This window comes from Lissotriton helveticus, chromosome 2_1, assembly GCF_964261635.1.
Source record: "Lissotriton helveticus chromosome 2_1, aLisHel1.1, whole genome shotgun sequence".
NCBI lineage: Eukaryota > Metazoa > Chordata > Amphibia > Caudata > Salamandridae > Lissotriton > Lissotriton helveticus.
Genome location: NC_136059.1, coordinates 474859661 through 474887513, shown reverse-complemented (window position 1 = coordinate 474887513; position 27853 = coordinate 474859661).

The window sequence follows — 27853 nt, the reverse complement described above, 5'->3', positions numbered from 1 at the left end:
GGCGATTTGACCCATCGTGTATCATCCCAAGAAAAAACAGTATTAGCTAAACCCAAGTCTTGCCAAGGTTAAGTTTATTTCCAGACAGAGTCCCATACTCATTTGCCATTCTTTCAATAGCAGCTAATGAATCCTTCGGGCAGAGGTCAAGAGAGTAATATGATCCACATAGGCGAGCACTTTGAACTCAAGTTGATGGATCCACGACGAAGTGATGTCCCTTGAGCACTTGAGGGCTTGAATGTAGGGTTCAATGTAAAGCGCAAAAAGCAAAGGTGAAAGTCGACTTCCCTGTCGGGTTCCACGATTGATCTGAACCGGGCCCTCCATGGTGCTGGTGCCGAGGACATTAGGTCCTTGGTATCAACCTACGCCCCTGGTAGGGCCCTGCGCTCGGCCAGTAAGAATCTTCTAACTGTCCCCCGAATTGCTAAGGCGAGATGGGGAGGTAAGGCGTTTTTTTCCCTTTCCCCCAGACTCTGGAACCAGCTCCCTTTGGAACTCAAGAACCAGGAGTCCCTCGCCCTCTTCCATAAAGGCCTCAAAACCCTGCTTTTTGTTGAAGCCTATCCCTAGTTCTCCTATGCTCACTAGTTGCACCTGGCGATTTTCCATCTTCTGCTCCATGACGCCTCCGGGCTAAGTCGCGCATTACAAATCTCCAATCAAAACAAATCAAATCAGTGGAAGAACCTGACCATAGAATCTAGCCTTAACATTCTTGTATAGCTGCTGAACCCGAGTGATGAAATGCAGTCCAAGCCCTGAATTCACCATAGTGGCCCAGAGAAAAGGCCATGAAACCCAGTCGAAGGCTTTTTCAGCACCTAACATTATTACTCTGACCGGATTTCTCTGCTCACAACCAGCCTCTAGAGCAGTGATAACCATATTAACGTGGGCAGTAGTATCCCGCCCTGGAACAAAGTAATGTAGATGATTGTTGACTAAATTAAAGATGACTGTTGCAAGCCTGTTAGCTAAAATCTGATTATTAATCTTGGACTCAGCATTGATCAGCAAAATTGGCCAATATGAGCCACAGTAATCGGATCTTTCCCTTTCTTAGGGAAGATGACAATATTGGTCTCTGCCCATGGCCCAGGAACCTGCCAAGATGACTCAAAAGAGTTAAATAAATCACAGAGGACTGGCACAATGAGATGCGACAGTCTGACGTAAAATTCCAGTAGAAGTTGATCAAGGCCATAGGCCTTGCCTTGAGCCAAATGCCCATAGCGGTTTCTACCTCTAAAGTCAATATTTGACCTTCTAGCCTCTGCTGTTGTACCAGACACAATTTCCGATAATGGTATGTCCGAAGAAACTGAACAGTTAGGTCCATGGCGGGGGGGATTGGGGGAAAATCCTCATCATACAGTTTCTGGTAAAAAGAGCGAAACTCTTCATGGATAAGGGCACGATCGGTCCCTATATACCATTGAGGGTTCCTAATACCAGAGACAACCAAAGAATTGATTCTGTCATAGACCGGGAAACAAAGAGATGGGAATCTCAGTTTTTCATAAGAGATGGGAATCTCAGTTTTTCATCCCTTAACGGGTGAAAGGCCACCATGGACAATAAGGATGTGAGCAGGGTCTCATGCTCTCACTCGATCAGCTATTACATGAAGCTAAAAAGAGGATTGATGATACCTGCCGCCACCACTCATCTCACAATCTTCTGCCAGATTATGGAGCATAGAGGCTTTGGTGGACCACTTTAACATTTGGTGGCATGGCTAGTCTACAATTATGTCTTTTCTTTTTCAGCTGGGTGTGGTGGTGCCCTGTTTGACCCCACTGCAACTGGAGATCCGGTCTTACAGTGCCATTCATGGATCGATCCTCATAGCAGTTGCCAAACACTTATTTCAGAAGTGTTGTTATTCCTGCTGGATTTATACCAGAAGTCTTCAAACTGGTGTGGCGGACACCCCTGCAGTAGCATAAATACATATGAAACACATGAAGAGGTAAATGTTGAGGTACTGTGTACAAGTGCGTCAAAGGTTGAAGATTGAATCCGGGTTGGTGACCTGTACCAGGACTCCCTCCCAGGTCAGAGGTGAATTTGCATACAGTTGCTGTTTTGGCAGTGGACTCGGGTGACAGGTCGCTCAATTAACACTTGGACTCTTATTGGACTGTTATTGGAGGCTGCTGTCATATACCATACTGTCATATACCATACTAAGTTTCTTTATAATGCCATGCCGCTGCCTATGCATATTGTTGTGAAGGTCATGTTGTGTTTACTGTGGCTTCAGTTCCCGAAGGCCCACACAGCATTATTTAGTTGTGATTTTAATGGTTTCATGACATTACAACGCGGGCTTTTACCCCGCGTGCCATTACGACGCTGTTTTTACAGCGCAAGTTGTTACAACGACTTGCGCTGTAAGTGCTGGATAGTGGAATAGTTAAATTTTCTATTCCAACTCCAGCCCACGTTACAGTAGGGAAGGTGTTGGAATAGAAAATTAAACTATTCCTTTTCCAACAGCGCCCTCCAGAGCAAGTCGTTGAAACGACTTGCGTTGTAAAAGCAGCGTCATAATGGCAACGCGTGGTAATGCCCGCATTGTGAAGGCTGCTCACCGATTTTAATTGCATGATTATAATATTGTGATCTTTAAATGTAAATGTAAGTGTCTTGTAAAGCGCACTGCTGCCCTGAGGCATCGTGGCGCTGTAGACCGCTGGGGAACCCGTCCTGGCTATCCCTGTGAGATGGTCCCTACTGGGTATCTCCAAGGTGAAACCAGGCATCCCCGGCGAATGTGGGGGGCCGTTGTAGAGATGAGGCAAGCTAATGCCCAGAGTTGCCGAGTGTGATCCCTGGTTAGAGTAGGCACCGAGGCGAGAATTATCGAGTCCGCTGACCCTGGTCCACGACCCTGACGCGTCGGGAATTGAACCCTGGTGCTGGGCCGTTCTCTGCTTCCGGGTCTGCCGCCTCTAACCAGTGAGCCACACCACTCCAGAGTTGTGATTTTTATTGTATCCAATGCCATCGGACTGCCGTATCACTTCCCATCTTACGTCTTATGATATTTTGAATTGTGATTTTAATTATATATAAATAGGGGAGATGCGTTACAACTGAATGCACCCTCCCCAGCGTTCCAAGTCCCTACTGCTCAGCCAGTTTGTTAGGTCAAGTAGAATGCTGAGCGTGTTTGTGGGATTTTCAGTTGACGATATGGGCTGAGCAGCATGGATGTAGCTCCTGGTGGGGCTTAGCTATCTACCTACCTACTTGTAACTAAGATCTAATAAACCTTCCTATAACCTGCACTACTGCCACTGCCCTTTGAAATTAATTTACACAAGCTGAGGACACGCCTCTAATAAGTTTGAACGTCATTGTTTATACCATGGAGGTCACATCCGCTGCTTCAGAGCACTATTGCTCTCCTTTGGGTTGAGTTGATCCATTTATGAATACAGTATCTGATTGTGGCCCATGTGTGAGGGGACATATTGTTAAAATTTATGGAGAAAACATTCTCCTGTTGCTGATAAGTTTGCCACCTGTGCAGGGACAGTGCAGTGCAGGGCTCATTCAGCGCGCGGGGGGTGTCGCAGAGCCACAAAGACCTTGCACCTTTCTAGACACCATAGGCCTCATTAGACACACATGCAGCAAAGCCTCACAATCTCTGAATGCAAGAGCCTTCCTGTATTCCACAAATGGATTATTTATATAAGATGTGAGGCATCTGATCTTTCTCCTGGGAAGAGAAATATCTACAGAAAATCATTGGGGACAAGAAAGAAAACACAGATCCAAGCAGGGATTAGAACACACTAATATGCCCCAGCTCGAAGATCTCGGTGCCATATATTATTCATAGAATTTCATTAAAATGAAAAATTAGCTTTCCTATGTCGTGTTTAATAAATCATGAGACTACAGAGCTTACTTTATTGCTTTATTGATAAATGTGGATGTCGTTTGAGATTATTAATATTCTGTGGTTGTCATTGCAATCTTATGTATGATTCACCAGTAGGATGGTAATAAAAACAGCCACATAACACAGCCCGAGAGTATTAGGAATGGTTGGATTTTTTGTATAAATATTTTGATTTTTTAACAATAGGAAATGCTGTTGTCTTCAGTAATCATTCAGCCAGGGAACACAACAGCCTGATGGGAGCTCAAGTTGTGTGGTACAAAGGATCATGGCTTAATTACATTGGTCTATTAATTTCACTTTACGTACAAACATTCTAATTTTGTACAACATCTAATTTGCAAAAAAGGAGGAAGCACTCTTTGTTTTTTTGGCTTTGTAAGCTCTATTCTGACCCCCAAATTTGACTACATGTTTTTCTAACCATTACCCGGCGTACCATCCCAATGTTCCCTGAACACCCACAATGTATAACATCATTGGGCAGTGACATAGCCGGAGTCCTGCATTCTGTCCCAGTAGGAACCGGTTGGGAGTCCTAAATGAGTGTTACATTGAGTGTCGTTCTGCAAACTTCCTACGTTCTGATGCAGTATAAGTAGAAATGAGGGTGGGGTGGGGAGGGTTATATTGGAATAAATACCCTCAGTTTGAAGGATTGAGGTGACAGCAGTGATGGTCTAGGTGGAAGAGGAACCCCAACATCAAATGATGTCCACTGTGAGCTTACAAGTTCATCCTTCAAAGGATGGTGGGTTTGACACAGACATCCTTAATGGCTGGCTGTGGCTCCTCTGAGGTGTATAATTGTAGCGAACATAGGTCCAGATGTATGAAAGCTTTTTGCATTACTTAACAAGATAAATCGCATTTTCGGCCCGTTAAGAAATGCAAAACAGCCTTTTCATATGTAGAAAGGCCAAAAATGGTTGCAATTTGCGATTTCTACAAAATGCAACAGCGATTTAGGAAACACAAAAAGGGATTACATATTTGCAATTCCTAAAGCACATGTAGAAAGCATTTCCCTAATTTGAATTGGTCATTTAGGAAATGCTATTACCATCAACTCAAAGTCGATGCAGACCGTGTGCACAATTAACAAAAATGCATTTAAAAATGTATTTTTTAATGTGACATGAAGCTCGCATATGCCCCTAGGGCATATGTGCACTACGAATTTCGAGGTGCCTCCAGGGGGGCCTTAAACCCAGCGGCATCCTTGAGTTTGGATTTCCTATTAGGAAATCGAATTTAGGAAATGCAAACCTATTCCTATTATGCCCATAGGTGAGAATGATAGCATTTCCAATTGGTGATTTCCTAATAGCAATTCCTACAATCGCAAATTTTGTACATACCATTTTGCATTTCCTAAATAACAATTCCCGTTTTTGCCATTCTTGCTTGCTTTGCCCACTGCACACGGGAGCTATATTACAGGGGAGCCTGCTGAGCCCGTGAGCTCACCCCCTGCTACGAGGATCACCGTCCCTGCATACACCATCCACGCTGCTGCTGGGAGGTAGGTGACTACACCTCCCAGCAAGCTTTGCGCCAGTGACGCCGCGTGACTCCAGGGACGTGCCAGGAGGTGCATAAAGCCTGCCCAGGGCTCCCGCGGCACGGGCCGCCCACTTACCTCACCCGGGCGAAGCCCAGGCCTGTCAACGTCCGTCAGTGGCCAAAGGAGGCCGGGCAGGGCCACATCATTGATCAAGTTAGCTGGATACCTACCGATGGAACAAGAGGACAAGGTATTGTTGAAAAGATGCCCTGACTCACCTGGGGGGGTCACAGTATTTCACTGTATTACACTGCAGGACCCTACCATGAGTAAGAAACTAACAACTGGGCAGGGGGTTGCGGGATCTCTGGACGCTTTGCTTTTAAGGGCAGAATCTGTCCTAATCCATGAGATTGAACTAACTGAAAGGAGGCTATCATTGGAACCCCACTGCCCATCTACGCGAAACCCACTCCCCTCCACTCTGCCATCTCCTAGTATGGTGGAGACTGAGGAAATCTCACTTCCTTCAAATGGACTAGGCACCACAGGCTCGGGCAAGAGGTAGTGATGGCCCCGGCAATTAGTGAAACTATGTTTAGGTCTCCAATTACAACTAGAGGCCAGAAGGGGGTCACCATGGAATCCTCAAATAATTCAATAAAAGAGGATTTTCCACGCAAGTTGAAATTCATGTTATCTACTCTTCTCGATCCCGTAATCCAAAAAGTCACCCATATCGAAGCCAGGTTAGCTAACCTAGAAACCATTATATTGATCCCCTCGCAACTATTACTGGTGAACTCTGGGAGGGGGAGTGAGGTTACTTCACTTACTAACCAGCCAGGTAGGGCCGGACTGGCTACCGGGCAGTTAGGAATGCTGCTGAGCTGGGGGCTGATTTCGTTAATGGGGTGCGTGAGCTAAATGAAATTCGTTTTGCTTTCCGTATTCCGAAGCTCACGCAGGTCTCCATGGACGAAATCAGCCCCCACTGCAGTAAAATCAGGCAGCAGCTCGGCAGCATAACTAACTGCCAGTCCGGCCCTGCAGCCAGGGTGTATTGACCCTGATAAGGGTCAACATGATAAGGGTCAACCATTTTGCAATCCAGGATCCTCCCTTAGGCCTAATACAGGTCCTGGTAACAGGGAGAGCGGAACCATAATGCCATCTAGTTCTAGGGGTGGTGCATCACAGGGTTATGTCCTACCTGTACAGGGACTATCCAGCAATAATGCAAGCAGGTGGGGTGTGGCTTGCAGCCGGAGGGTATGGTCGCTTTCTAACGCGGCTCCCGGCCCTCGCCTGATAATCCGCCTCAAATATCCGCGATCCGATTGGGGACCCCTCTACGATTGGGAGGTCCCCGACAAGAACCTGTGGTGCCCACTGAGGCCACGACGCTGGCCGTTCGAGCGACGCCGTGAGGGAGAACGAGTCGGCTGTAGGGTGATCTCCGTCCCGCACAAGATGGCGCCTGCTGCGGAGACAGGACTCTGAAGCCCTCTGATCGCCGGTGCCTGAGCCAGGACCAAGCCCGCAGAAGCACAGCCTGCCCCTCCGCCACCGATCGGAGCGGATCGGACACCCTACGCGGCTGACGGAGACCCGCTGCACCACTAGGAGACCCAGGTGAGGCGCATCGGAGGAGCGTCTGGTCGCCGCCCATATTCTCGGGGCGGCATTCACGCGACGCCCCGACTTCTGGGCCTGGACTTTCTGAGTGCCCCGGGACCGGATCAAACCGCCCCCGTTATTGGCTGTGGCCCCCTCACTCCGACACCCTGGCAGCCCTCCCCGCACTGGGGAGATCAGTGGCGGGACCATATACTTTGCACTGGCGAGTGGAGTCCGGGTCCCGAGGAGGTTGGCTCACTGCGCTCCATCCTAACTGCGCAACGAGTCCCAGCTTAGCCCCGCATCCGACGGACTGGTCCTGCGCTTTAACGCGTGTCGGAGCCCCGGGGGCATTTGTGGGGGTACTGGCCCACTGCAAGGTGTTCTAGGGCCGGTGCTGGGAGTGGCTGCTGCCCTGTCTCCTTACACAACACGGCCTGGGCCTTGACGACCTCTGCCTCAATTTGGGACTATCTGGGTCAGATCTGGAGCCCCCGGTCTCCCCCTGATCAGCACCTACATCGAGGATATTATACCGAGCTGGGGTGGCAGAGGCTAGTTGACCAGTTTCACTTGAACTTTGGCAGGCCTGAGCGGCGGACCTTGGAACTCTAAAGCTATTCCCCGTACATTCCTTGTGGTGACACTACTGCCAGGCCACTTGAACTGCGGCTGCGGTCGCCACCAGGGAAAGTTCCTAACATCGCAGTCTGTTCTACACTTCCCGCTCCAGTGGGCTGGTACTGAAAGTCCAGATGGCGTCGTCCAAGGGGGCCAGGACGTCGGACCAGAGACAGATTAATAAACTCTCCTGGGGCTCCAAGGGAGACAACAAGGTTGCGACTTCATCCGGGGAACCGAAACCCACGTCCGCCTCGCCAGGAGGAAAGTCTCTCACCCTTGAAGACGTTATGGAGGCGATCGCGGGGGTCCGGTCCTCCCTAGAGACCCGTATCTACTCAGTCAACATAGAGGTAACTCTACTAAGAGCTGACCTTCGAAAAATGGACACAAAGGTCAAAGATGTCGAGATCAAAACTGCGGCCCTTATAGATGACACTTCTACCCTCCAGCAGCAAGTTGCCCAGCTTCAGAAACAGCAGAAGCAAATGGGAGACCTCCTGGATGACTATGAAGGGAGGACAAGACGGAACAACATCCGTATCCTGGGCGTTCCGGAGAGGATGGAGCTGCCAGCAGCGGACCTATTTGTTGAAGACCTCGTCACAAAACATCTCCAGCCCAAAAACCTCTCCAATTACTTCTCAATGGAACGGGCACACAGAGTCCCAGGAGGGAAACCGAAAGCGGGGGCCCCTCCTCGCTCCATCATCGCGAGGGTCTTCAACTTTCGAGATCGGGACGCAATCCTCCAAACGGCACGCTCGGGACCGCCTTTGCTCCTGGAGAACGCCCGTATCACAATTTTCCCGGACTATACCATGAAGGTGCAGGCACAAAGACGCAGCTTTCTGGAAGTTAAGAAAGCCCTCCGAGACAAACATATAAAATATTCTATGATCTTTCCTGCCAAGCTGCGAGTAGAAATGGACGGTAAAGCCTGGTTCTTCCTATCGCCGGACGAGGTATGGGATTGGTTGGAGGGCTGGCGCCGAGTCAGGAGGTCTCCGAAGAAACGTGACTTCCCGGACGACCATCCAAGTGATAACTACCTACTAGGAAGCCAAGATCTGTTCACTGGAACCAACGACAACGGGGAATGACAACGCTCTACCACAAGGGGTTTACGATGAGTCGTACTTCGGACCTTGCTTATCTGGTTTACGCCCACCATGCCGGTGCTGAAGTGGGCGACGAGTTGTAGCCTCATACTTATCTCTTCCCCTGAAGGGCTCTTTTCCGGTCCGGTTCGAGCTGAAAAAGTGGACTGAATCGTATCTTTTATAATGTGTGAATGTGCACTGGGTTAAGTTTTTGTACAGACCTTGTTATGTCAGTTATTCTACTACTTGTATCGGGCGAGAGGCATCAACGGCTCACCAGGTACCCCTGATATGGTTGGGAGGGCGACAGGCACTCTGCCTAGTTGGGGTGTGCATAGTTTCAAGTCTGCGGGCAGGGAAGCAGGGAGGGGAGGGGAAAGGGGGCGGTAGGGAACTTTTATGTTTTGTTGTTGTTTGGTGGGTTTTTGTTGGCGCTTACTGCAGAGTCTTTCCTCGTCACAAGTCACTTCTCCTACAAGGTCCAACCGTTGAGTATCAGCTCCTCCGAGAGTCGCCTACCCCCCGAGATGTCCAAGTGCCCCCCGATATAACGCCCCTAACACCGCCGAAACCTGGTCACACACGTTGCTTCTCCCCTGGTCATAGACGTGGACCCCACCTCCACCACTACCATGCCACACACCACTTCTAGGACCATCACGATAATGTCGTGGAATGTTAACGGACTGGGGCACAAGATAAAACGGAGTATAGTCCTTCATTTTTTACGGCGGCACTCCCCTGAAATAGTATTGCTGCGAGAGACACACCTGGTGGGTAACACGTGTCAAGCACTCCAAAGAGGGGGCTACAGGTTACTGGTTCATGCGGGGTTCACCTCTGGCTCCCGTGGTACGGCGATTCTTGTCAAGAAAAACCTAGCCCTAACTTACACAGCGACATGGGCCGATCCACTGGGCCGCTTTGCTTTAGTTGAGGCTACCTGGGAAGGGCGCCCCCTGAACATTGCATCGATCTACCTCCCACCGACCCTAGGCCGAGACTCCCTTAAGGAGCTGGGCACCCGACTGCTAGGCCTGCCTACCGGTACACTTCGAACTACGAACTGGATCGTCACCCTAGGATCGTCACCCTAGGCGCACCTCACATAGACATAGTTCTAACCTGTCAGACTTTGTACAGGCGATGGGACTTGAAGATATCTGGCGAAACTACTTCCCCGACACGCCGTATTTTACACACTATTCTAATGCGCATAGAAGTATGTCCCGTATAGACTATTTTCTCTGTCCCGCAACAGACTTAGATTTCTTCACACGACCTAAGGGCCTCCCCCGAGGTATCTCGGACCACTCTCCTATCACAGTAGAACTGACGTACCACCGTCCATACACCCGAGGTCCCATAATCATTAATCCTTGGCTCCTCCAGATCCCTGACATTAAGGACAGCTTGATAGAACAGACCGGACACTATTTTGAAGAAAATGTTGGTTCAGTAAGGTCCGTAGTCACAATCTGGGAGGCATACCTAGCGGTTATTAAGGGTGAGGCACTAGCGCTAAAAATTGGATAGTTACGCAAACACGACAAACAGATCTCTCAGGCCAAGTCTGACCTCCTTAGTCTTGAAACATCGCATAATGCAGCCCCCTCGGTCGAGACAGCGCGCTGCCTCAGAACCCAACAGTTGGTTTATAAATCCTTGGCTCAGGAGAAAGCGCAGGCTCGCTTATTCCACACTCGACACCGTATATACGAGCACGGGGACAGTGCAGGAAAGATGCTGGCGTGGCTGGAGCGGTCGGAACAGGGATCTAGATGGGTCTCTTCCATAGTGAGGTCGGACGGGTCCACGATCGTGGATCCGCAGGCCATAGCGGAAGCCTTTGCTGACCACCTGGAAACCGTCTACACGGCGAGGGCATATTACTCCGCGGAAGAATCCAGGCAATTGTTGGAGGAGATGCGCTTACCCACCCTCTCAGAGTCCGACATAGAGACTCTAGACGCAGACATAACTGTGGATGAGCTCACTACGTCATATGGACGTTCCACTCTCCAACTCGGTACACACCCTATTGGAGGATTTGGAAGCGCTCCAAATGACTCAACTGGTCCAACTACCGACCCATACGGGTGGCCACATACTAGATCCCGTTATAACGAACCTGGTAACCAACATTTCAGTCCAGCCTCCTAGACCAATGGCATGGACTGATCACCATTTGATTGAGATCCTTATTGCCACTACTTCTTCTTTCCCGGAAAAGAAGATTCCAGCCAGTTTCAGACGTCCCTGGAGAAATTTGAATCTGGAGCATTTCCATCAGCTATTGATGAAATACCATCCTTCACCTCCTACTGAAGTCTCCCGGGGCTATGATACTTTCTGTGAATGGCTCAATCAATCTTTAGATAAACTCATTCCGGCCAAGTGGTGTAAAACCAAATCGAGCCCTTCAAGCCCTTGGTACGATGAATCTTTGAAAGCTCTGAAAGTCTCTTGCAAAAAAGCAGAACGCGCTTGGCGTAAAGCGTATGATACTGACCTCAAGGCGGCCTATAGGGCTTGCACTAGAGTGTATCATCGGGCCATTTGCACTGCTAGGGCTGCTTTTTACGCTCTGGAGATAAAAAATAGTACAAACCCCTCCAAGGTCATCTTCAGGGTATGTAAGGACCTTACCAGCAAGAGGACGGACACTGTTACTATTGAGCCCTCCTTGGCACATTGCGAGGATCTAGCCTCGTTTTTTGTTGAAAAGGTGGAGGCCATTTATAGGTCATTTTCTCAGCTTTCCATCAGGGAGGAAATGCCTACTTCTATGGCCCCAAAATCATTGCTAACCATCCCTAGTCCGACCAGGGATGAGTTTTTAGCTCTGACAACAAAAGTTAAATCCGGCTCTCCGGATGATCCTTTGCGACCTGCTCAGTTCCGGGAACTTGCTGAATGTTGTTATCCTGCCCTTCATGATCTCATCAACATATCTTTCAGCTCCGGCAGTGTTCCCAAGGCCTGGAAACAGGCTGTGGTCATTCCGATCCTTAAGAAACCTACCCTCGATCCGACCAAACCAGAACACTACCGGCCCATTTCCCTTCTTCCTTGGCCAGCCAAGCTAGCGGAAGCTCATGCTAACCGCATTTTATCTGCTCACCTGCAAGAAACGAATCTACTGGATATTTCCCAGAATGGATTCCGTGCAGGTCATAGCACCGAAACAGCTCTCTTGGCTGTGGTGGAACATATAAGGAAGAAGTTGGATCAGGGTCAGACGGCGGCACTGATCCTTTTGGATCTCAGTGCCGCTTTCGACACGGTGTCCCATCAGATTTTATTACATCGTCTGATGGAGGCTGGAGTCGGAGAGACGGCACTTGAGTGGTTTCGCTCTTTTCTTAAGGATCGAGGTTTTAAAGTGTCCACCCCCCCTTTTGTTTCTGCGTCACGTCCTATTCTTCAGGGTGTTCCCCAAGGTTCGGCTCTTAGTCCCACTTTATTTAATTTGTATGTTCAGCCTTTGGCGGAGGTTGCCCATAGTTTTGGTCTTTCCTTAGTGTCATACGCCGATGACACGCAGCTGGCGGTGGCACTGAATGGAGACTCCAGCATGGACGCCCCCACCTTCCAGTCAGCGTTAAAAGCTGTTGCTGGCTGGATGACGGACAACCGATTACAACTAAATGCCTCTAAGACCGAGGTCATTATCTTCGGTAAGGAAAGTGGTCTATGGGGAGATCAATGGTGGCCTACTGATCTTGGCCCTGTGCCTACCCCTGTGAGTGAAGTCAGAAACCTTGGGGTGTGGTTCGATGACAAGCTTTCATTTATTTCCCATACCAAACGCGTGGCTGGCGTATGTTTTGGTACTTTGCATGGTCTGAGACCCATTTTTAAATTTTTCGATGCTGAGACAAGACAGATCATGGTCCAGGCTCTGGTTCTTACCAGATTGGACTATGCCAACTCTCTGTTTTTGGGCTTAAACCAGGCCGAACTGTCCCGTCTCCAGAGGGTTCAGAACGCGGCGGCTAGGATGCTTGTCGGCCTCCCGAAATTTGTCTCAGCTCGCCAAACCATCCGCAATCTTCATTGGCTTCCGATTGAGCAAAGAGTTAAGTTTAAAGCCCTCTGCTTAACTTTTAAAATCCTCAACCTAGCCTCTCCCCCGATCCTTGCACAGACTATTCTGCACTATGTTCCTACCAGAGCTCTTCGCTCTGCTAGTCTTAACCTTGTCATAGTGCCTCGTTTTAAAAGGGCTAGAGTGGGTGGTCGCTCGTTTTCAGTGCTGGCGGCTGCTCTTTGGAATTCTCTTCCAGCTCCACTCCGCTCAATTTCAGATCTGCTTCCTTTTAGGAAGACCTTGAAGACTTTTCTTTTCTCCACAGTTTAGCTTGTTTTTTGTCCAGCTTTCTTAATCGTGTTGTGTTATTCAGATCTCCAAGCGCCGGGACGCCACTTGGCTGCGGCATCCGCGCGCTATATAAAAAATAGTTAACATAACATAACATAACATAACTACGGCAATTTTTAGTGTTAACTCCGGCAAGGCCATGGGTCCAAATGGTGTCCCCATTGAGTTCTTGAAGGCTATGGCTCCCGGTGCGGTCCCCCATTTGAAGAATATGTTCGAAGAGAGTAGAGATAGAGGTATCCTGCCTCCCGCCCAAAGACTGGCCTCCATAGCTGTTATCCTCAAGCCGAATAAACCACCCTCTGACTGCGGATCTTATAGACCGATCTCTCTCATCAATGCGGAGGCCAAGGTCCTGGCCAAGCTATTGGTGGCTCGCCTACTCCTCGTGCTTCCCTCCCTCATCCATGATGGTCAATCGGGCTTTCTTCCAGGCCGTAACACGGCCCTTAACCTGCGACGAGTCAACAACGTCCTGAGCCGGCAATCCATTCTACAACAGGATGCCGCTATTTTATCCCTTGACGCCACAATGGCATTTGACTCGATCGAATTGTCCTATGTTTTTGAAGTCCTTCGTAGATTTGGCTTTGGACCCAAATTTATCCAATGGGTGCGACTTCTCTATACTGACTTATCGGGTCAGGTGCGGGTCAACAACCACACATCTCGACAATTCCGACTCCACAGGGGGACCCGGCAGGGATGCCCCCTGTCGCCATTACTATTTGCCCTCACTCTGGAACCCCTGGCTCACTGGGTTCGTACAGACGTGTCCATTAGAGGCCTCCAATGGAACGACGAGATATCTGACAAGATTGATCTCTATGCCGATGACATCCTGGTATATGTAGCCTCCCCCCGGTCTTCAATTAACAGCCTTTTCCATGTCCTCACTAACTTTGGGAAATACTCGGGCTACTCGATCAACTGGTCCAAATCGATACTATATGTGCTGCATGGCCCCCCGCCCAAGCTGCCCCGGGGATTTACCATCACGATGACTCCAGATGGTTTTAAATACCTGGGTATCTTCATTACGCCGGACCCAGTTGTGTTCCTGGATTGAAATCTGATGGGCCCCCTGCGAAGGTTGCACATTGGCTTTCTCTTCCACTATCGCTTCCTGGCAGGGCTGCCCTATTTAAAATGCTGTACAAAAGGGGGTGGTGATGGACGGAGCATCTGAACCAATCAAACACTCACACCCAGTCAAAAGATCCGGGTTTGATCCATCACCGTTCTTTAGCCCACTCTGCCACCCCAGTTCAGACATGGCTATATGCAAATCAGTCTGACCCTGTGCCTCATGGGAACACTCCAGCCCGAACTGCCAAGCCATGCCTTCCCTGGACCGGAAACAAGCTTCCGAGGACCGGTTTCTGGCATTCCAGCCGTCTTCAGCCCGGCTTGCTTGAATCCAGTGGCAAAGTGAGCAAGGGACTCACGTCTGAGCATACCCTGCCACACTTATGGCGGCCAAAGCGGTACAAAAGGGGGTGGTGATGGACGGAGCATCTGAACCAATCAAACACTCACACCCAGTCAAAAGATCTGGGTTTGATCCATCACCGTTCTTTAGCCCACCTTGCCACCCCAGTTCAGACATGGCTATATGCAAATCAGTCTGACCCTGTGCCTCATGGGAACATTCCAGCCCGACCTGCCAAGCCATGCCTTCCCTGGACCGGAAACAAGCTTCCTGCGTTTCTTATACGCCCTGCAAAATTGTCCCTTTCCGATCCCTGACTCTTATTTCGGTGCCGTGGAGAGTGACATACGTCAACTGTTGTGGGACGGTGGGGCAGCCCCCATAGCCCTTCATAAACTCACCCAAAGCTGGTACGATGGAGGTATAGCCCTGCCCAACTTGCGTCTCTACTACTGGTCGTCGCAATTAGTAGCCATCAATCATTGGATTCATGGCTCCCCCCTGAATCCGGCCTTCCTCCTTGACAGGAGTCAGACCGGGCGGGAGGGCTACCTGGGGGCCCTGTACAGTAAACCAACTAGGAAAAGATATGTTGGGCCCATGGCACACACAATTGCAATATGGCATAGGGCCAACAAGTGTTTGGGATGGTCGCACAAAATCACTGAAGCAACTCCACTATGGTCGGCGCATCAATTGGGTTCCCTCTGTTTTCTTCAGGGTTTCGATAAATGGGACACGATTGGGCTTTCCACTGTGGGCGACTTAGTACACAGGGGCTGGTTACTGACATTTGCAGACCTACAAACCAAACACTCCCTGGAACCAACAGAACACTTTCGATATCTTCAAATCAAACATGCCCTTCTCACGGCCATCCCCGACCTCACTTCCATACCTGAGAGTTCCCCCCTAGAGGATAGAATACAGTCGGAACCTCCCCCCGAAAAGGCCATATCCCTCACCTATCGTAAGCTCTGTAACAACCTCCCCGACACTTTCCGACCTCTGCGAGATAAATGGGAGGAAGACCTGGGGCTTCTAGAAGAGGAGGAATGGCAGGCAGCCTTAATGTCCCCTAGGGAGTCTGCCATTAACCATAGATTCCGACTAATCCAACTGAAAGTCCTACATCATGCTTATATGTTTGCTCTCACACTAGCTAAAATTGGCAGGTGCCCTGACACATTATGTCTCAGAGGGTGTGGCCAGCCGGGCACCTTCTATCATGTCCGATGGGACTGCCCGAGGGTGTAACAATTTTGGGAGGGAGTCATATGTAAAATGAGGGCTTCCTTGGGTAAGTTGATTCCGCTATCGCCAAAAGAGTGTCCTCCTAAATATATGGGGGGCCACAGACCTGAACGAACTGCAACTACAGTGGGCAGCGCTGGCTTTCCTGTTGGCTAAACGCTCCATTGCTATGAAGTGGGGCTCCCCTGAGAGGCCGCTGGTGGTGGGTTGGGTAGCTGAACTGGACTGTAGTATGCTTGAAGAAAAAACAGTGTACAAAATTAGGGGTTGTCCCTCAAAATGGGATAAGAAATGGGGACACTGGAACACATTCCGGGGTGAACTACGTGACTCTCCAACGCTTGAACTGGCAATGTCCCGGACTGGACCCAATTCTCGAATTGCTTCTTAATGTATCAATATGAGTACTGTGTAACTTGATTCAGCTGTATGTTTCTATGAGTGACTGATTTATTGACTCTGCTTTTTCTCAAATAAAATCTTAAGTTAAAAAAAAAATAATGCAAGCAGGGATAACTGCATACAACTTGGGAGCGGCCCGCCCCCAAATCCGACGAGAAGAAAGTCCCCTGTCCGCAAGGTCACCGAGGACTCAGCTACAAATTTACATCTACCCCCAGAAGTAACGCCATACACCGTGGTGCTGGCAAATGTTTCCACATTGACAGCCAGTAACAATGAGCACAGGTCAGCCCTGCGAAATAAATCTCTTCATTTTCTTAGTGCCACAACAGGGATTAACATAAATTCCTTATATTCAGAATACAAGATGGTATGCAGAATTGGTTGGGTAGGACATTCGAGGAAGCTACTTAAGGGGGACTGTATTGTTCTATCAGTTAGGTACCCGGATTTTGTCCATTTAATCCTGGGTAGGGTGGGTAAAGGGCCAGTTAGAGCAGATGAGCCAGCTTTATTACCCCAGGGCATTTCTATCCGCCATCTTTTCACCCTTCACCCATGTATCCATGGCACGTTTCTATGGAGAAGGAGGGTACCTACGGCAGCCATCCAAGATATACTGTCCCAATTAGTAACCGTTTTGACATCTTTAATACGCTGGACGATATTGATTGACAATCACATGCAAGGAATCATCGAAGCTCTACTGGCGGGCCAGTAAGGCAGTTGGGAGACAGGGCGTTAATGCATGCAATTAGTCCTTACACCTTAGCAGAGGAGTTAAATCCTACACCCCCGGGGGAGGGCAAAGTGGTCGAAGCGGAGGTAATGAGTTTTTAGCTGGGGCAGATACCACACTTATGGACTCTTTGAGTAACCATATTGCCAGGAATGAGGTCAAACTAAATGTCTCCATTCCTCGGTTTCAGACACCATCACAACCACCATCTAACTTACGATCCAGACCGCGGCACTTAGAAAGTTATTAAGCTGACAACCCTCTTGACATAGGGGGTAGCCAAGCCCTCCCCATTTAATACGAATACTGGGTTCAGCCTTGTATCTTGGAATATATCCGGCCTACGCTCCAAGATTAGCAATCCCCTATGGTCTGAATTTATTTCAAAATCTGAAATCATCTGCCTACAGGAAACATGGTTGAAGGACCCCATCCATATAAATAGATTTTAATTGTGCTTTGTGTCCCTTCGAGGATGACAGGATGGGTGGTATTAATGTGGAAGAAGGCATATACAACACTCATGTCTGTCACTCAAGCACAGGGGAACTTTTTAACGACTTGTTGTTTAATTTATACCTAGGTTTTCCCGATGACCTATGTACCAGACCTGTTCCAATGCCGCAGACTTTTAATGGCAGAGGCCACTATAGATTATATTCTGTAATCAAATACGTTCGCTTCTAGTTTACTCACCTTTTCAGTTGACACAAACTCAATAAGTGATCATTTTCCTTTATGCATTATGATGACACTCCCTGAGAGTAGTGAGGGAGGAGACAAACAGATGGTAGATGAGGCCTTGGCCAATTTAAAACTTGCCAAAGTCAATTGATACACGCTCGGCTGGAATAGAATGGATCCTGAAGTAGTAAATAAATCCCTAATTACAAGGTGTAGATCGGCTTTTGACACTTGCTTGAACGAACTAGTATCCCCGAGAGAATTCTATCCTCATTCCAAGATGTAGCAGCCACGGTACGGGATTTAATGTTCAAACATGGTGCCAAAAAAACACTGCCCCCCAGCCATGGTTTGATGTAAACTGCACTCGCGCGCACTCAAAGTTGAAACAGGAGTTGCATAACATCCCAAGGAATAACATCAAAATTAGACAGGCTAGAAAGAATTATTATCAGCCCTTCTAGAGAGGAAGAATGCTCATAGAAAAGAAGCCTGTGAGATGCTTACCTTGGCGGCACAATCAAAAGACAGTGCCGCCTTTTGGAAAGCGATTAATACACCATTCATGACACCAGCTGGGGGCCCATCTGTAGAAATAGCTATAACAGAGGGTTAATGGGTCGAACATCTTTCTTCGATTTACAGTGGTCAATGTACCATTACTGGCCAAGATAGTGACAATTCAGGAGTTACCATTCAGTCACTGGATTTACACTTCAGTATCAAGGAAGTAGGCAGGGCACTCTCCCTAAGTGCAGGTGGGAAAGCATCAGGTCCCGATGGGATTCCCGTGACTTGTATAAGTCCAATGTCAACTTGTGGGTACCTATGATTACACAAATAATAAATGCAAGCTGTGAAGTTGGTTTCCCACCCACCTGGGTGGAATATACTATCGTCCCCATATTTAAAAAGGGGGATCACCAGGATCCCACCTGCTACAGGCCCATTTCTTTACTAGACTTCATGGCCAAGGTTGTGGGACGCATCATCTTGGAACGTCTTCAGCTTTGGGCAGAGGAAAATCAAATGTTATCCGATATCCAATATGGTTTTCGAGATGGATTGGGTACTGTTGAGCAGAGTTTAAACTTAGCGATCCTCATGGGGAAGTACACCAGGGCCAAAAAGGGAATTTTGTACCTAGTCTTTGTTGACCTCATGGCTGCTTTCGACTGTGTGAGGTACTCAAAGCTTTGGGAAATGTTATCATCGCTGGGGGTGGATGGAAATATCATTAATTTTATTCACCGCCTTTATAATGGAGCAAATCCTGTGTGCGATTTGGTTTGGGAGGTGAGCATACTGCTTCCTTCCCTATGGGAAGGGGGTTAGGCGAGGTTGTGTCCTAGTCCCCTTCCTCATTAACCTCTATATCAATGGGTTAGGGCAGGCTCTGCTCAAAGATTCCCAAGATTTCCCGCAAATAGGTAAGCGTCCCATTCCAGCATTGTTATATGCGAACGATGCTGTGATTATGTCCCCCACCGAGAATGGCCTACAAAGGACCCTAAACAGCTTTTCTAATTTTATGAAGGAGCTGGATCTCAGAATTAATATTTCCAAAATGGCCTCATCATATCAAGATTGGACTACGGAAACGCACTATACCTAGGGGCACCAGTAGCTGTCATAAAAAAACTGTAGCATACTCAGAACGCCGCACCAAGACTTCTGACGGGAACAAAATCTAGATGCTCAGCCAGACCCTCCCTCAAGGCTCTTCACTGGCTTCCCGTCCAAGAACGCATTTCCTTCAAAGCCTTGTGCATCTCCCATAAAATCCTACAAGGCAAGGGCCCTCCAATACTGAGACCCCTCATCAAACCACACAAATCATCCTGTCAGCTCAGGTCGGACACCCTGTTTCTAGCAAACGTCCCCAGAATAAAGAAAGCTCGCGGTGGCGGTCGCCGCTTTTCTTATAACGCTTCCAAGCTTTGGAACAGCCTTCCCCTTAACATCCGCAAAGAAAACAATCTTCTCTCATTTCGCAAATTGTTGAAAACCTGGTTGTTCCCCCAATAATCCATCTCCAGGAGTATTGTCAAGCTTGCACGATAGCGCTGGGACGCCCGAGGGTAGCTACGCGCTCTAGAAATCCTAAATCAAATCAAATCAATCAAAAAATTTACAATGAGATGCGGTTGAGGGATCCGGAAATGTAGGGATATTCTTGTGGAGGGAAAGCCGATAGCCGTTACCAACAGCTTTTCTTATTTAGGCTTTTTGTTCAGTCATAATGATATTTGGGCCCAAGCAGTTGTAGCCAAAAATCTGCCATTAATTAGAACTACGGCCGCTTTAGCCAGCTATGCAAAAAAATTGGGACACAAACCACCTTTTGAACTTCTGAAAATGTATAAAGCAAAATGTGTTACAACTGTTAACTTATGGTGCTGGGATCTGGGGCTTTGCGGACACTAACTCAATTCAATTAGTTAAGAATGTTTTCTTAAAATATATCTTGTCAGCATCCTCCAGTACCTCCACCTATGTTAGTCATGCTGAATTGAGCCTTCCCTACATATCCGACCTCATACAATTAGAGCCAATTCTTTTGTGGCATAGAATTTGGTCAAGGGACGAAACCACATTTAACAGGAACTTACTGCAGGATAGTCTCAGGCTGGATGGTGCGCTAAGGATACCATGGGTTAAGTTCATTCAAGACTTCACAAAAGATATGGGCAAACCGGAATACTTTATTAACCCTAGCACCATCACCATGGTCCCCAGGAAAAATCGTAGAAAAGATGCCCTCTCCTTCCTGGAAAGCTTAAGACTATCGGGGAAAATCACCAAGCCTAGTGTTTTGCGGCACCAGATGATTCTTACATCTTTTAGTATGCAGCCATATTTAGTATTTGTTTTGCTTTGACAGGTTCCTCTTATTAAGACTTAGATTGGGGACAATACATAGACTTGTTTCCTTTCCCAACCTGAATGACTGGGCAAGGGCGCTACAACTATGTTCATGTGATAACTTATTGTCCCAATCGTCTTTACACACTGTGTTATTCTGTAAATTTTATACAGAGGTCAGAAAGATCTGGATAGTCCGATTTTACAGAAATTGGGCTTTTATCAGGCGCCAGCTTTTAGAAAATGAACATGTTGCCTGGAGGCTATCCATGATTTTTAAAAAATCCTTCAACAGTATTGTCATTTAGGACTGAGGAGGTGGCCCCTTTCAGATGCACTTCTTATTAATATTTATAACTTTTTAAATACGAGATATATTTTAGATGAAACTTCTTTTTCTTATCTAAACACTGTATTTATACTTTTTGATGAAATTCTTTGTATTAACTATGTATTTTATCTGTGCTTTTTATGATTGGTATACCACAATCGAAATAAAGCTTTGTTCTGATTCTGATTCTGATAGCATTTCCCATTGGTGATTTCCTAATAGCAATTCCTACAATCGCAAATTTTGTACATACCATTTTACATTTCCTAAATAGCAATTTCTACTGAGCGCTATTTAAGAAATGCAAAATAAGAATTTCGTACATCTGGCCCACAGCATATGGATGTGTTTTAGTAGACATATTGTTGTACGGTATGAGGGCAGTAAAAACTGACTGGTGAGTAGACTGGGTGAAAGAGGACTGGTATATGGGAGGATATTTCTGGATGCGAGGATGAGATTGTGCATCATATGAGATGGGATACATGGACTGATGGTTTACATGTGCAAGGGATGAAATGAGTTTGTCAACTGGTTATCAAGGACATCGAGAATATTTATTCTGCTGGATAGTGGTTTGGCCACACTTTAGAGTTTCTGGGACTGAAAACAGAATGGGCAATGTTTCCTGTTGAATCCTATCAAGTACATTATGTTACTGTGATCATGTTATTTCAGAGGTCTGGACTATTGGCCTACACGCAGGTTGTGCACTTTTTGCTTTTCCTATGCTTTGTATTAGCTAGGATTAGTTGGTGCTGGTAACTTCTATGCATTTTATATCCTTGCTTAGCTTTTTCTAGGGAGCACTCTGAAGGTGTATCACACTGGTACCTCTTGAGTATTTATTTTTATAAATGTTCATGTAACTAGATAAGATGTTCCTCACAAGAGTTTCAACACAGTGAGCAGTGTTGTAAATATCCTTGCAAAAGTCCTCGGACTCACATAGAAGCACCCTTTGCACCAAACTATGAGTACTTAACATATTTTCAGTAGTTTTTTTAATGCTTCCAAGTATTTTCTGAGGGCAAACTATGTGACTTTGCACACCATTGCTCTTGTGACCTTACTATGCTCATGCTCCTCCCACTAAACCCTTAGCTGGAGGCATCCTACGAGTCTTGATAGAGTGAAATTCTAATGTTGCTAATTAAACACATTTACTAGTAAAGTGCAATTTATAACGTTATAAAGTATGTGCACATTTATCGCATCATTAGTAGTAGGTAATCACACGTGGACATTATAAACACACATTCGAGTTAGCATGTTGTAATGAATTAGGTTAGCTTAAATATTAATGTCATTTTGAAAGTCAACTTTACAGGTAAGGCTAATAGGTCCGCTTTCACACATTAACGCAGTTGCTTCGCACAAGGGGCCTCAGTTATGAAAAGTGACGCATCGCTGCTTGAAAACAGCGATGCGTCACTTTTCACTGCGCCCTCCTTGTGACACCAATGATGCGCCATATTTACAGTATGACGCATCATGGCGCTAGGAGTTACAGATACGTCAGTATTTCTGACGTATCTGTATGCGCAAAAGTGACGCATTGCTGGAGTGTGTCACAAAAGTGACGCAACTCCAGCAATGTGTCCTTTCACATGGGTCAAGCCCCATGTGAAAGGGCCTGCGTCAGTCTTACACCTGCTGTGAGGCAGGCTTAAGAAATTGACGCATTTGTTCCTAGAAGTGGCGCAGTGAAATCTCATAGATTTCACTGCGCCACTTCTATGACCCTTTCTTGCGTCAGAACGCCCCCCTGCATACATTATACCTGGCGTAGGTATAATATAGCGCAGGGGTTTACAAAGTGACGCATCTACCTTGATGCGTCACTTTGTAAATATGGTGCAACAAGGCACATTTTGTACGCTGCTGGTGCGTCACAAAAAGTGACGCACCGGCGGCGTAAAAGTGACGCACGGCCTCATAAATGAGGCCCAAGATGTTTTCCTTTTTGCTTAGCTAGTGAATAGGCATTTCCTATGTATTAAACAACTGATAGTGAGATTCCCACCGGAGGTTGATACCACGAAGCGGGGCTCGTGGGAGGAGCTGTCTTAACCACAAGATTTTGTTTAGAGTAACTACGCAAGGACATAGCCATGTTCGAACCATTGTAAAGAAGTGTGAAACTGAGGAGTTTACCTGCTTCCAGAGTTTGGAAGAGAATGATTGGTTCCTGAAAGTGGGAAAAAGTTGAAATGTTGCAACTAGTGTTCTGTTGAATTATAATAGCATGTGTTCCTTAGACTACTGTGGAGGAGATCTTACAGATGCTTGCTGACTTTGAGCCGAGAAGACCCTTGTAGCCTCTGCCAATCTCCACTGCCTGTGTGCTAAGGCTTCATGCCAAAGCATTCCTATTCTCTCATCAGAAACCATTATTTGGTTTTCTGAAGCTGAATCCTTACCTTATTTTGCTTAGTTTATATTCCATTCTTTCCCAAACCTTCTTTAATTTAGATTAGGCACTTTTTTTATGGCACACATTTATTGCAAAGTCTGCATTCTTTTTGTAATTCTTGCAAAACTGTTCTATTTTGAACTATTGCCTTTTAGACTATTTGAATCTGCAATAATGATAACTAAACTTTGAATACTTAATACATTAATGTATTTTGTTTGAACTAATTAGTTAATAAATCCCTTTAAACTTACTTCAATTCTCCTTGTCGTTTCATATGAAGCCCTAATTGATCTTCACTATATATGTTAATTAATGTATATGGTAGCTCCATATCTACTAACAAAGGTTAACAAAGGTCCACACAACCCAGGATGGGGGCTATATGATGATTATACCTGATGTTTGAGATACAAAAATCCCTGATTTAAGAGTCTCGTTCTGGGGTCACTTAATGTTCACACTTTAGAACCTCTGGGGCAGATTTACAATTCCTGGCGCATCCCTGCAAATCAGCAGGGATGCGCCAGGAAACTTGCGACACGCATTACAATCCTTGTGCCACCACGGATGCACTGCATTTACAATGTGGCGTGCCATGGTGCAAGGAAAGGCAGATGCATGTCGCATCTGCTGGCGTAAGGTTGCGCAGTGCTGGAGTCGTGTCGCGGGCGCGACGCAATTCCAGCACTGTTCCAACCCAGCAAATCTGCAACATGGTGCGCCAAGCCTTACGCCTGCTTCAAGCAGGCGTAAGGTTTTGACACAGGGGCGTTGGAAAAGTGACAGTGAAATCTTGTCGATTTCACTCAGGCATTTTTCCGAGGCGTTCCTGCGCCAGAACTACCACCCTGCGCCGGAACGCCCACATGAAACCTGACGCAGGTTTCATGTGGCGCAGGGCTTTACAACGTGACGCATCTCCCAAGATGTGTCACGTTGTAATTCCGTCACAGCATGGCGCTAGCTTTACACCACCGCTGCGTCACAGAAGTGATGTAACGGCAGCGCAAAAGTGGTGCACGGGCTTGCAAATCTGCCCCTCTGTTTTTATGGCTAATCTGCATCCCTGCCAGTAGTGCATATTCATCAGTGCCAATCCTCGGCCCTGAGAAACAGAGTAAAGAGATACCCAACAGTATGGCCTTTGTGAACAATTTGTGGCATGGCATGGATCTCCAGCAGTGATTGGAGCATGTAAAGAGACAAAATAGAATACGGCTGCCAATACGAGTGTCACTCAAAGGACGTTCAAGCAGGTCTGACACCCACAGTGAGCAAAGAAGAACTAGTTTTGGTGCACAGGCACATAAAGGGGGAATCATTGTAGACTAATGCACCAGAAGAAGGTGAAGGGAATGGTGATGTTGAGGAGTCGGGTTGGACCACGGAGGCATTTCTAGTGAAATGAACATTGGTGTATGGTTTAATTAGCGTGTGCTGAACTCTGCAAGGCCTCCCTTGCATGAGAAGGGATTGAGACACTTATTCTGTTGATGAACTTTGTTAATACTCCCCATAAAGGTTTAGAAATCTATGAAATATAAAAAACACATTCTACTGATATTGTGGTGTCATTCCTGGTTCTTTATGAGATATATAAATGGCATTAATGCAGCCTGGGTGGAGAACATACAAAGTGCGCATGACTGTTTGGCCAGTCCAAGACGGAAGGCCAACCAGTCATGGGCCCTTAGCGGATGCCACCACTCCTCCCCCTTGCACTGCCCAGCCCAGCCCAGCCCTGTCCTGCAAAACTACCTACGCACGGACAAATAAAATTATATTAACCGCGCGTTATTATCATTTTATTTTTCCTTTTTTACAGTGCTGAAAGGCAGGGGCGACACTCCTCCACCTTAGCGGAGGAGCCGGCCCTGGTTTGCAGTTTACTGTAAGTGTCACTTTGAGCCAGACAGAACCGAAACAACATGCCATGCGCTCTGCAAATGCCCGGAGTGTAAAATAAGCTTTAGAAGGGGAACCTAATATTTCACCACAATTCACTGTGGTTGAAAGAATGATACCACTGTGAATTGTCATTATCGCATTTTCTCTATCTCATTATGGAAGGAAAAATGGGCACCATTAAACTGGGATGTGAACTTTTAGTGAAGCAGGAAGGAGCCTGAGATGGATGAGTTTCAATTATAAGTTTATTAGCCACACAGGAGCAGGAAGAACAATAATACGGTTATGTTATTCCATCTTTCAATGCATTATGAATCAAAATGAATCATAAAGAAATGCATTAGAGTCGTGAAATTTTAGATTGGCCTATCTATTCCAAGTTAATCAATGCCAAGTCTGATATAAGACATCATTCATTCCATTCATAATCAGGACCCTCTCTGCTTTCACATTTGTAGGGCTGCAGATCTCTTTACACATTGCCCTATGTCACATCTTTAGTGGCTCTACTAGGATTTAATAATTAGAGTAATTTGCTTTTTTCAGAATTGATAACTTGATTATTTTCTGAGTCAACAGAATGCACCTCAATCAGTAAATCAAGGGTTGGTAAAGCACAATTACTCACCCGTGAGGTTCTCAGGGCGCTTGGGGGAGGTGGGGAGCAGATCCGTCTGAACCTATCACTGCATGCTTACAACTCCATTATTCATTAAAAAAAAAAAAATACATTTGTAAAGGGTAGCATGTACTAGAAATTCCCCAGATCTAGGGTGTACAAAGTAGGCCCAAGAGGGCAGGATTCATGCTACTTTTGCAGGGTCGCCAATGGCTAAGTAAAATATTGTATTTAAGTTTATCTTATGTGAATATGTTCAGAACCTGGCATGCCCACCGGACTGAAGTTGGGCACCCCACCAGCATTTCCGATGTTCTGACCTGCTGTAATTAGGCTACAGTTCTAGTTTATTCAGGGTATTTTTATACTACAGTCCATAGGAATTTGTTAATAAAATGTGAGCGCAGCGTAGAGCGGAATAACACTTCTTTATTCTTGTTGTGTTTCTAAGACTACAACCAACACGTGTTTCACACCCTACAACGTGCAGGCGTCTGGCATTTTCAAGGCAGCAAATAGAACATATTTATATTGGTATTATAGTTGTCCTAACATGAGTAGCTTAGCTTCACTATTAACGTTTGTGTTGTACTCGGTACGTGAAAGCCCACTGTGATATGAACTCAGGGGCATATTATCAAGGACAGGCGATACATTATCGCCGCTTTTACGGCAGGAAACTGCCGATAACGCGGCGATAATGGCCTTGATAATATGCTCTATGAATTCCAATCGAAGCCCATGTTAGATGTGTTCACATGTAACTTGCGCTTCGATTGAAATTCGAATCGCATATTATCAAGCCCATTATCGCTGCTCTATCGAGGGTTTCCTGCCGGTAAAGCGGCGATAAACTACCGCAGCTTCCTTGATAATATGGCCCACTGTGTGTGGCTTTGAGTGGCCTCATAGATATGGAGTAAGTCAATGCAGCGCCACTCTTCTTATACAAAGTTTCTAAATGTCTAGAAAAGCATGCCCTTAGATGTAGGAAGAGTAATAGGAAAAATGTTGGTTATCCTAACCTGCAGTGGTCCTGTTTAGGGTGGTCGCTTTTGGCTTCTGATTAAGGTGCTATCCCCCCTCCAAGAAATCTTAGAGCTCATTAAATTTCACAGTTCGACTAATGATCAAAATGTGGCCTTATGCACTCTCCACTGACTCCAGGTGAAGAGAAAAAATAACAAGAAAATACTTCCAACTGCTACACAGTCCTACTGAGGCGCAGCCACTGTTAGTGATACACAGTCCTACTGAGGCGCAGCCACTGTTAGTGATACACAGTCCTACTGAGGCGCAGCCACTGTTAGTGATACACAGTCCTACTGAGGCGCAGCCACTGTTAGTGATACACAGTTCTACTGAGGCGCAGCAGCTGTTAGTGATACACAGTCCTACTGAGGCGCAGCCGCTGTTAGTGATACACAGTGCTACTGAGGCGCAGCCACTGTTAGTGATACACAGTCCTACTGAGGCGCAGCCGCTGTTAGTGATACACAGTCCTCCTGAGGCGCAGCAGCTGTTAGTGATACACAGTCCTATTGAGTCGCAGCAGCTGTTAGTGACGCACAGTCCTACTGAGGCGCAGCCACTGTTTGTGACACACAGTCCTACTGAGGCGCAGCCTCTGTTAGTGATACACAGTCCTACTGAGGCGCAGCAGCTGTTAGTGATATACAGTCCTACTGAGGCGCAGCCGCTGTTAGTAATACACAGTCCTTCTGAGGCACAGCCACTGTTTGTGACACACAGTCCTACTGAGGCGCAGCCGCTGTTAGTGATACACAGTGCTACTGAGGTGCAGCCACTGTTAGTGATACACAGTCCTACTGAGGCGCAGCCACTGTTAGTGATACGCAGTCCTACTGAGGCGCAGCCACTGTTAGTGATACACAGTCCTACTGAGGCGCAGCCGCTGTTAGTGATACACAGTCCTACTGAGGCGCAGCCGCTGTTAGTGATACACAGTCCTACTGAGGCGCAGCCGCTGTTAGTAATACACAGTCCTTCTGAGGCACAGCCACTGTTTGTGACACACAG